Here is an 11845-nt window from a genome sequence, read left to right as displayed (position 1 = left end):
CATGCATAATAATAAAATATGGTTGAATGTTTCAAATAGTGGATAGTTAGATTGGGTCATGCATGTTTTTAATACAAGCGCCTTAACATCACCATGTCTGATGGTGCAGTGTGTAAATGTATCAGGTTATCTACATGGTGTATACTAAAGCATGTAACACTGATGTACCGATGTTTTTCCAAGAGTTCAGAATGTATAGTTTAGAAAATTGTGTAAGTCTATACTATACGAGGTCTTTAGATCATGGTTAGCACCAAATATCATACCAAAAGTCTGTATCTTATGTTTATCAGGTTTTATTTTGATCAGAAAATAGACAATTATGCAGATGAACATACACTGTAGCACAACATGGAGCAAAATGTACAAGACAATGAATTCACCAGGACATCAAATATACTCAGTCATCAGCTATTTCTAATGTATATATATATATATATATATATATATATAGCTATATATTCAACGATGCAATCAGGTCAATCATAGTGGTAATAGTTATGTCCTTGATTATTATTTTTTGGATCATATCAGGGTAAATCCTTCCAGTAATGCAAATAAGATGTACATAGCCTATGGATTCTTGACATTGGCAGTGGTCCTATCTCAATACCGCTAGTTCTCAATACCTTAATAACCCCCGGTATAAAATCATCAGTCCACAACTTGTTCATTAAATCTTTAAAATGATTGTAGAAGTAATATCGGGGCGTAATATTCAAGCACGTGTGCTCGGCTTGACTAGAATGGTCTATGCGGCAGCCGTTGCAATCATCCTTCATCTGTGCGGTTATAGCCTTTGCGAGTAGTTGAGCAACATGTATTTTCAGAATATCTGTAAGATTTGTGGGGTTTGTCCCAGCAAACTCATCCAAAGTCAGTGGCCAATTCAAGGGGTATGGCGGCGAAAGCAATGGTGTGTCGGAGGCTGGAGGGTCATGGGGAGCAGTTGAATTTGGGGATGATAGGTCTACCCTCTCAAAATACTCAGTGTCCCCCGCACCATAGCCCCAAAATGCCCTCTCAAAATGTTCATCGTTCTCCGGATCATAGTCGCAAAATGCCCGGGCATCATCATATTCATCGCTGTCCGTATCTGCAGTACTGATGTTATGCCACCAGGGGGGTGTATACATGGTCCATTGCGGGTCCATCCATCAAGACCGGTCCCTTCATTCGAGTTTGATTCTCCCAATGAAGAAGTAGAATCCTCCATGGTCCGTGAATGGCGCAATATACTGGCAATAATGAGTTAGCATTTTACCTATAGTGTAGGAGGGGGTGGGCTGGTAGCTGCAATTGTTGGTCCATCGGTTTCTAGATCAGAGTGGGGCGTGGGTGCATCGTTTTCTAGCGCGCTGTACGAATCATGATTTACAGGACGGTTATCCATTGAGAATAATGTAGCGCCAGCTGGCTTTGGGGGATCACCGAGCGAGAAGCTACTATGTTTGGGATTACCGAACGAGAACCCCGTAGGTCTGGAATGGCTTGTCTGGTAATCCACAAGCCTCAGTTTCTTTTCATTGAAGTAGTCCAATGGTCGTGAATCCACACGTTTGGCGCCTCTAAGGTAGCCTTCCAGTAGGTCCAAAGATTGATTCTCTATAGTTGTGAAGAAATCCAAGGCTTCACACATTACATGCTTTAGAATCCCTAAATCATCCACACCAACGGCTAGTTGGATTGGAAAGCATTTCTCTTTCTCCATGATACTCTTAGGTCTTTCAACTGGGGTACCGCATTGAGATTTGTATCTTAGTAGCAACCATAAGTTTGACCTAGAACAGTCAACGATGAAGGCCTCAGTGTCACTACGTGAGGGTATTTCAGAGCTCGCCCGTACAAATCGAGATGGCTTGATATAGCCAGGGTTTATCTTTGTATCCAATTGCAGGTACTTACAGAACTCAAGAATAGGAGGGACCAATCGCTCAAATTCAGATGCATAGATGCGTATGTAAGGCAACCGGTCTTCAAAGATACTGTCGCCTGTTTCCAATGTATAGAGTTCAATACATCGATGATTCTTGAAGGGAAAAAACGACAGACGAATTTTCCGGCCGTCAGATAAGGTCCAAACTTTCCTATTCTCATCTTGGTAGCAGGTAGAGTACATGTTGTCTTTCTTTCTTCACGCGCAGCTAGTGTCTCTATTGTAGGATTACTCAGTTATGCAGGGTTATTCTCCGTATTTAACAACATCCCCGGAGAGGTGGAGCCTAAAGAATAACTGCCATACTAATCATGGCCGACCTTTGAGGTCAAACAGGGTTTTTTATACAGTACCGGATACGTTACACCCTCCCCAACAAAAGAAAGGCAGGATCATCACCAATGCATAATCCTGATTAGTTACAATAGTCGCAAAGTTTAGTATACTACCATCGTAAGAACCTAACTAGAATCTAACAACGTTAATAGTGTAAATATATATATATATATATATATATATATATATGAAATAAAAACAACAATGAAGATATGTTGATTTTTTTTAATTACTGAGAAACATAGCACGTATTTACACAAGTATGCTACACATTACATTTAATAGACATGTTCAATTCATTCCAATTCGTTTTGGGAGTCGTCCCATCACATAATATGGATTTTAAGTGGCAATGTAGATTTTTACATATAGTAAAAAAATAAAAAAATAAAATAAAAATAAAAATAAAAGGCAAAGAAGTTTAGCGATATTGGGTTTAGCATTGAGGAAATGACGCCCTATGCACACAAGGGAAAACGTTTTCCTGCTCCCAGACTTTTCGTTTCCCTCAAAGTATGGATGATCCAAGCATTCCTCTACTGTAGGTCTTTTCTTTGGATCTTCATTGATCATCCTCTTGATGAGATCGTTGGCGAGCACATCCTGAACATGGTGCAGGTTGTAGATTCCATCCACAATGTTAACTTCACATCGTGGGCCTGTACCAAAGGGATGGTGTCCTCCAGACAGGATGTAATATAACAACATCCCAGCCACCTTTAGAATGAAAATGAAATGTTGGGACTGATTGTATTGTTTTCTTTGATTAAATGGTTCTCTCATGTTGGAAAAAAACCAAACCTGTATGTCGGCACTTCTTGTATATGGTACAACCGCACCGCCATAGTCTTCATCAATGGTCTCCTTCGCCTTCCAACATTTTCTTCCTGCACTACTCGTTGCATATATTGTTTGTCGGTGGTCCACCTGTCTACGTACTCCATAATCGGACAATTTCACCTTCCTTGTAACATCTGTAGGGTAAATTGTATAAATAAATAAAAATATATATATTTTTTAAATGACAATAATACAATAGTTTGCCTGTCTTATTTTTTTTTTCATCTATAGCTTACCAAACATCACATTCTGGGGTTTGATATTACAATGGAGAATTGGAGGATTCTGTCGATGAAGTGTGTTTAAACTAATGAGAAACTGTTTTGCGATCAGCATTTCACAAAGACGGCCTCCAGGAAACTCGTCTCTTAAGTTAACGTATTCTTCCAGTGTGTATTCACATAATTCAAGAACAACGTAGGCAAAGTTTTCATCCTCTATAAAGTCCATATATTGTGCAATGGAAGGATGATCATGCTCTGGATGGCATGAAAGAACAAGGTAGGCAAAGTTTTCATCCTCTATAAAGTCCATATATTGTGCAATGGAAGGATGATCAAGCTCTGGACGACATGAAAAGTAATTCTCGCCCTTCAGCATTCTCTTCACGGCGACTTCAGTGCCATCCTCTCTTAACCCCAAGTAGACCCCCTTTGCTATGCGGAATTCACCATCTACCCCAATGATAAAATTACCACATTTGACAACGTCATCAACCTCGTGAACGTTAGCAAGTTTCTCTAGTTGTTGGCTCCATCTTTGACTGATTCTGTGCCGTTCTTGTGATTGTTTTGACTCTGTGTTGGTCACTTCACTTTCCGAGGTTGGTTTGATGAGATGTGAGTGTAGCGATCTAGACATGTCCATCTCAACTTCATTGGTCCACATTTGTGCATATGTGACAGAGGGTCAAGAGAGGTGATCCCAGACATAGTAGCTTCTCGCTCGGTGATCCCCCAAAGCCAGCTGGCGCTACATTATTCTCAATGGATAACCGTCCTGTAAATCATGATTCGTACAGCGCGCTAGAAAACGATGCACCCACGCCCCACTCTGATCTAGAAACCGATGGACCAACAATTGCAGCTACCAGCCCACCCCCTCCTACACTATAGGTAAAATGCTAACTCATTATTGCCAGTATATTGCGCCATTCACGGACCATGGAGGATTCTACTTCTTCATTGGGAGAATCAAACTCGAATGAAGGGACCGGTCTTGATGGATGGACCCGCAATGGACCATGTATACACCCCCCTGGTGGCATAACATCAGTACTGCAGATACGGACAGCGATGAATATGATGATGCCCGGGCATTTTGCGACTATGATCCGGAGAACGATGAACATTTTGAGAGGGCATTTTGGGGCTATGGTGCGGGGGACACTGAGTATTTTGAGAGGGTAGACCTATCATCCCCAAATTCAACTGCTCCCCATGACCCTCCAGCCTCCGACACACCATTGCTTTCGCCGCCATACCCCTTGAATTGGCCACTGACTTTGGATGAGTTTGCTGGGACAAACCCCACAAATCTTACAGATATTCTGAAAATACATGTTGCTCAACTACTCGCAAAGGCTATAACCGCACAGATGAAGGATGATTGCAACGGCTGCCGCATAGACCATTCTAGTCAAGCCGAGCACACGTGCTTGAATATTACGCCCCGATATTACTTCTACAATCATTTTAAAGATTTAATGAACAAGTTGTGGACTGATGATTTTATACCGGGGGTTATTAAGGTATTGAGAACTAGCGGTATTGAGATAGGACCACTGCCAATGTCAAGAATCCATAGGCTATGTACATCTTATTTGCATTACTGGAAGGATTTACCCTGATATGATCCAAAAAATAATAATCAAGGACATAACTATTACCACTATGATTGACCTGATTGCATCGTTGAATATATAGCTATATATATATATATATATATATATATATATATATATATATATATATATACATTAGAAATAGCTGATGACCGAGTATATTTGATGTCCTGGTGAATTCATTGTCTTGTACATTTTGCTCCATGTTGTGCTACAGTGTATGTTCATCTGCATAATTGTCTATTTTCTGATCAAAATAAAACCTGATAAACATAAGATACAGACTTTTGGTATGATATTTGGTGCTAACCATGATCTAAAGACCTCGTATAGTATAGACTTACACAATTTTCTAAACTATACATTCTGAACTCTTGGAAAAACATCGGTACATCAGTGTTACATGCTTTAGTATACACCATGTAGATAACCTGATACATTTACACACTGCACCATCAGACATGGTGATGTTAAGGCGCTTGTATTAAAAACATGCATGACCCAATCTAACTATCCACTATTTGAAACATTCAACCATATTTTATTATTATGCATGTAGTTTAGACTCTTCCTATGTGTCGTGAAAAACGTCTATGCCAAATCACAGAGTTTAGATAATTTAACTAGTATACATAATATTTACTAGTATGATGGCTGTTATTGCCTCATAGTTATTGTCAACACAAAACATTGTGTTTTGTGTACAGGCCCCGTCTACAGATTCAAGTTGAATTCCCTGGAAATCCATGGATGTCTATACCACCATGTAGTATAGACTATAGTCTATCTAACTTTAAATGTCAATAATACCTAATAGTAGCTATTGTAAAATGCCGTCAATCTACTCTAGTCATCGATCCATATAATTGTAGGTGAACAACATACTGTGTTCATCTAAAAAATACATAGTCCAGTCAGCTCATTTCAAATTTAGTTACGCCAGTATGATATACATGATTACTTTAAACATGTACCCTACTAGCATGAACTAACCGTACATTACTCAGTATTAACCCCCAACCTCACAGCTCAAACGGCCACAGACATGCCCGGGCATGCCTGAACCATGCACCATGCAAACGCCACAAAATACACCCCCCATGTACCAAAAATAATCCAAGTCATACATTAAAATAAGCCATTAAGCCAACCTGAACCATGCAAATGCCACAAAACATACAATCAGTTACCAAAATAATACAACTCATACCTTAAACAAATCATTAAGACATCATGAACCATGTAAAAATTCCCCAACCACATACCCACATACCAAAAATACATCACCACGTACCAAAAATAACCCATGTCATGCATTAAAACAAAACATTAAGACAGCCTGACCCTTGCAAATGTCACAAAATACACCACCATCTACCAAAAAATAACCCAAGTCATACATTAAACCAAAACATTAAGACATCATGAACCGTGCAAATGTCACAAAACACCACACCACATACCAAAAATAACCCAAGTTATACATTAAAACAAAACCTTAAAACAAACTGAACCGTGCAAATATCACAAAATACACCATCACGTACCAAAATAACCCCAGTCATACATTAAACAAAACCTTAAGACAGCCTGAACCATGCAAATGTCACAAAACACCACACCACATACCAAAAAATAACCCATGTCATACAATAAAATAAAACATTAAGACAACCTGAAACATGCAAATGTCACAAAACACCACATCACATACCAAAAATAACCCAAGTCACACATTAAACCAAAACATTAAGACATCATGAACCGTGCAACTGTCACAAAACATCACACCACATACCAAAAATAACCCCAGTCATACATTAAACCAAAACATTAAGACATCATGAACCGTGCAAATGTCACAAAACACCACATCACGTACCAAAAATAACCCATGTCATGCATTAAAACAAAACATTAAGACACCCTGAACCATGCAAATGTCACAAAATACACCACCACCTACCAAAAATAACCCAAGTCATGCATTAAAACAAAACATTAAGACACCCTGAACCATGCAAATGTCACAAAATACACCACCACCTACCAAAAATAACCCAAGTCATACATTAAACCAAAACATTAAGACATCATGAACCGTGCAAATGTCACAAAACACCACACCACATACCAAAAATAACCCATGTCATACATTAAAACAAAACCTTAAGACACCGTGAACCATGCAAATGTCAGAAAACACCACATCACATACCAAAAATAACCCATGTCATGCATTAAAACAAAACATTAAGACATCATGAACCCTGCAAATGTCACAAAATACGCCACCACGTACCAAAATAATCCAAGTCATACATTAAAACAAAACCTTAAGACAACCTGAACCATGCAAAACTTTACCAAACAGTAAAAAACAAACGGTTACAACAATATCAACAACACTTAACACAAATATTTTCACCCCACAGATGCAGTAGATTGAAAAGTTGCTTCCTATCTTTGAGTTAGTGTTGCTGAAAAACACCCAGATCCAAATGTATATTCCATATTTCCATATGTAGTAACTAAGTGTGGACTGTCAACACGGAGGCACACATTGACAGTTGTGATCATGCGCAGATTGCATCACCTCTGCTCCACCATACTGATTACAAAACGGCCATTAGGGGGAGCCATAGTACAGTGAAATACAATGGGGACTGGGGAATAGCTATTGATTCACTGACTGAGTACTTTATTGGCAGAAGTGTAATCAGTATAGGATACAGTCAACCACATATCCAAAGGGATCACTGATAAAAGTCCTTGCTGTCTTGTTTCCATTCGGTCCAGGGTAATCAATTCATAATCATGGCATATATTATGATATATATATATATATATATGTGTAGGCCTGCATGTTGGGGAACAAAGAAGGGCTTATAAGGATGTGGAGGTAGTCACTAGACATAGGTCAGGGGGGCAATCTTTTTATTTTATTTTTATAAATATAAATACCTTGGAATACCGAGGTATAGATTATCAATATCGGCATCGTACCGTACTGTAAAATCTCATACCATGGCATGCCTAGTTTGTACCGTCTACCAGAGGGAAGTAGCTGGAAGTCGGTGCAGGGTGGATGAGACGGGGTCGTTTGCTATCTTGATAGTTTTTTTTTTTTTACGAAGTATCTCATTGTAGATACAGCCTAATTGCTGGTGTCTCTTCCCAATTATTTTTGAGGCTAGATTTACTATTCGCTGCAGCTTGCTTCTTCCTTTGACCCTTAGATTGCCAAACCACATTGCCATGTTAAATCACAAGACTCCCTCTATCAGGTTTTTATAGACTGTTTCCACGATATGCTTGCTCACTCTAAAAGAGTTGAGCATGCGTAGTAGGTGGAGACGTTGGTTACAAGTTTTAAAAATCTGTTCAGTATTTTCACTGAAAATGAGTTTGCCGTCAATATATCTGCCTAAGTATTTAAAACTGTCTACTACCTCCACTATTTGTCCACCATTTGTAATGGCCTGCACAGGTTCCTCTTCATGAATGACAAGTTATTTTGTTTTTGTCACATTGATCCCTAACGAGTTTATTTTTTCTTCCCCGCACCAGTTCTGAAGAGATAATAGATATGCTCTGTATGCTTCCTCCCCACTGTCCCCCCCTTCCTCAGTAAGACAACTGAGACCAGTGCTTGCGGTTGAAAGGAAACGTAAAATCAATAAAAAGCTGGCCTAGTAAGATGGGGAGTTAGAGATGGTTTGCCAAGGGGTTAAGCAGGCTGACAATTGCATCATCAGTTCCTCCCCGACTTTTTATAAGCATATTGGAAATAATCTAAGCTGTTAAAAGCCATCGCTATAATTTGTCTGCTTATAACTCATTCAATACATTTTCCCAAAAATGGGAGTAAGAGCAATACACACACACACACACACACACACACACACACACCCAGCAAAATCAATAGGACAGTTCGCCTACACAAATCAGTGCATGCGCAGTTCAGTTTGAACAGATGGGGATGTGAAACCAATTCGAAAGCAGAACTAGAATCATATTGATCCCCCAACTGCCAAAGATGAAAATGCATGTATACATAATCAATATGCTGACCCAAACTGGCACAGATGAAACTGCCATCCTCATCCAATCTAATGAGATCATCAGATACCGGAAACTCCAATCAGCAAAATCAATATAATGACGTCATCAGATGCGGAAATGCCACGCCCACCCCCTCTAGGGAGTGCCTTCAGATGGGTGGTTAGGATCCCCCCTAAATAAAAAGGGTGGGAGGGATATAGGGTGCCTCTTACTACTACTCATTCTGCATTCAAATTAACATTTTGTCGCTGTCGGTGGAAACCTTGTATGTCCAAAACCGTTCCTTTTTTATTATTAAAGTGACTGAGAATAGATGATCTATACATTAATGCTGACAACGCAATGCGACATGAGCTATTTTCACTACTTTTGTGTGACACACTACTACTATGACGAAGTAGGGCGAAGAAGTTAGACATAAAATAAACAATACCATAAAATTTAAAGTTTAAACATGGTGATATGATGTTTCTGCCGGACAGCAACAATTTAATCCATTTAGACGGCGAGTCTCTTTGGGGTTTTTATAGTTTTTGTTTATCAAACTTTCAAAAACGTATTAAAAAGATAAACGTTTAATCATAACTGTTCAGAACAAATCAGGAAACACCTTTCATATCCTCTGTCTTACTTACTTTACCTGATTATCTCAGCTTCTATCTTTTTTTATTACTTTTTATAAAGCAGTACTTTTGTAAGAAATGTGCTGTACACATACACACATGTACACGCACGGCAAAGTAAAACCTAATTTGCTGCATAAGTATGTATGAAGGTCTATAGACTACAAACTGCTGCGTTTTCGGACCCGCATATCGGAGTTTGTCTGAGAGAGAGAGAGAGAGAGAGAGAGAGAGAGAGAGAGAGAGAACAGATGGACATCATGGTCATTCAGCATCTGACCAATTGTTGCTGTTTTAGCGCCATATCCTGCTGTGACAATGCCACAATGACTTTAATGTCCATTGTGGCCTGCTTGAGCGAGGCATGCAGAGGGACATTGAGAGAGGCACAGAGACATTTGTACAGACGTTTATTTTATTCCAATTTATATTCAGTATCTATTTGTACGTATACATTGTTTAGTAAACCTGAGCTGTGTGGAGGGAACGGGGCAGAGCTGTGTGGAGGGAACGGGGCAGAGCTGTGTGGAGGGAGCGGGGCAGTGTTAGAAAGTGTGCTAAACAAGGTTGGTGTTGCCAGCCAACACTGATGGAGAGGATTAAGATTCCTTCCAGGAAAACTAGAGAGTGGCTTTAAGAGACTAACGTTACGTAAGGACAGCGTGTCCTGCGCACGCACGTGTGTGTGTGTGTGTGTATGTGTGCGCGCATGTGAGCAAGAGAGAAAATGTGCACGTGAGCAAGTGCATGATGCAATGATGTAATTTAATTTGTATTAAGCGCAGGCCACATCTGTTCATTGCTTGACACACGCGTGCACATACACACACACACACACACACACACACACACACACACACACACACACACACACACACACACACACACACACACACACACACACACACACACACACACACACACACAACCCTGCCACACACAGTGCGTTGCAGTGCCAGCATCATTCCATGGGGGTTCATTTAAAACCACTTTCCTTCAAAACAACAAGAGTCACCCAGACCAACACTGACAAACATTAACAACCACGCACAAGAGAGACACACACACACACACACACACACACACACACACACACACGTGCACGCGTTGAGGAGAGAGTAGATGAGGGGACGAATTAAAGGACATTTGAAAGTGAAACCGAGGGAGGGATGCACTCGATGTGCAGAAGTTTTCAAATATATGAAAATAGCAGATCGGCTATTTTCAAATGGCCAATATGTACATAGGGCTGAAGTTAAGGGCAGTGGTTCTCAGTACCCCGGCCCTTTACCGTTGCTTAGAAAAGGAGAACACTACAGTATGTCTAGCATTATCGCTGCTGTGGGACAGAAACCTTGTATACTGTAATCCATATTTGAACCCTGAAAATAGTATCGACCCGATGCCATATGAATGAACGATAACCCGCCACCTTTTGAAGAGCATATTGAAGAATATTTGACAGTATACAAATAAGGAGTAAAAGACTTGAACTTGAAGTTAGACCATCCTGAGCACATTTACTTTAAACTGTGTCCAGTTTTTCCCATTTTCCACTCTCACGTGAACCCCCCACGTGAGAGAATGTCATTTTAGATTTTAGCTTAGGATATTAAGAAATAGCAGCTATACACAGTACAGTACAAGCTCCCAGGGCTTCACTTTGTTCAGCTGCTATTAAATATTTTAGGAAAAAAAAAGGGGTTGGAAAATGTTGAAGTGGTTCTGCGGCCACATATATACGCCTTACTATACTATATAAGTAAGTCAGAAGAGAGGCTTAATGCACCAATGCTATCTGAGTCTCAACCCTTAACTACTTGTTAATATTATATATTATATATTATATTATCACTATCATCATCATTATCACTGCTGTCGGGAAGAAACCTAAAATGTTCATTTTTCAGGAAATTAAAAATATAGAATTTTCAGGAAATTAAGAAAATCTTATATTTTGAAAACAAAGCAATACTGCCTCATCAAAGTTGGTGTTGTGACTTTATATATTGCGTTTCTTTACTACTTTCCATTGGTTCAATATATATTTTTTGGCTTCATGTTCTTGTCGTCCCCAGCTGTATCCCATGTGTAATCAGCCCTCATGCATATATTAGTCCCATCCCCACGCAGTCAGTTTTTGTCAGATCATTGTTTGTGTTGCATCATGTGTTCGTAAAGTTTATGTAAATGTTCACCTAT

Source organism: Protomyctophum parallelum (assembly GCF_964188405.1).
Source record: "Protomyctophum parallelum genome assembly, chromosome: 1".
In the NCBI taxonomy this organism is placed as follows: Eukaryota; Metazoa; Chordata; class Actinopteri; order Myctophiformes; family Myctophidae; genus Protomyctophum; species Protomyctophum parallelum.
Note: the sequence above shows the minus strand (reverse complement) of the source record.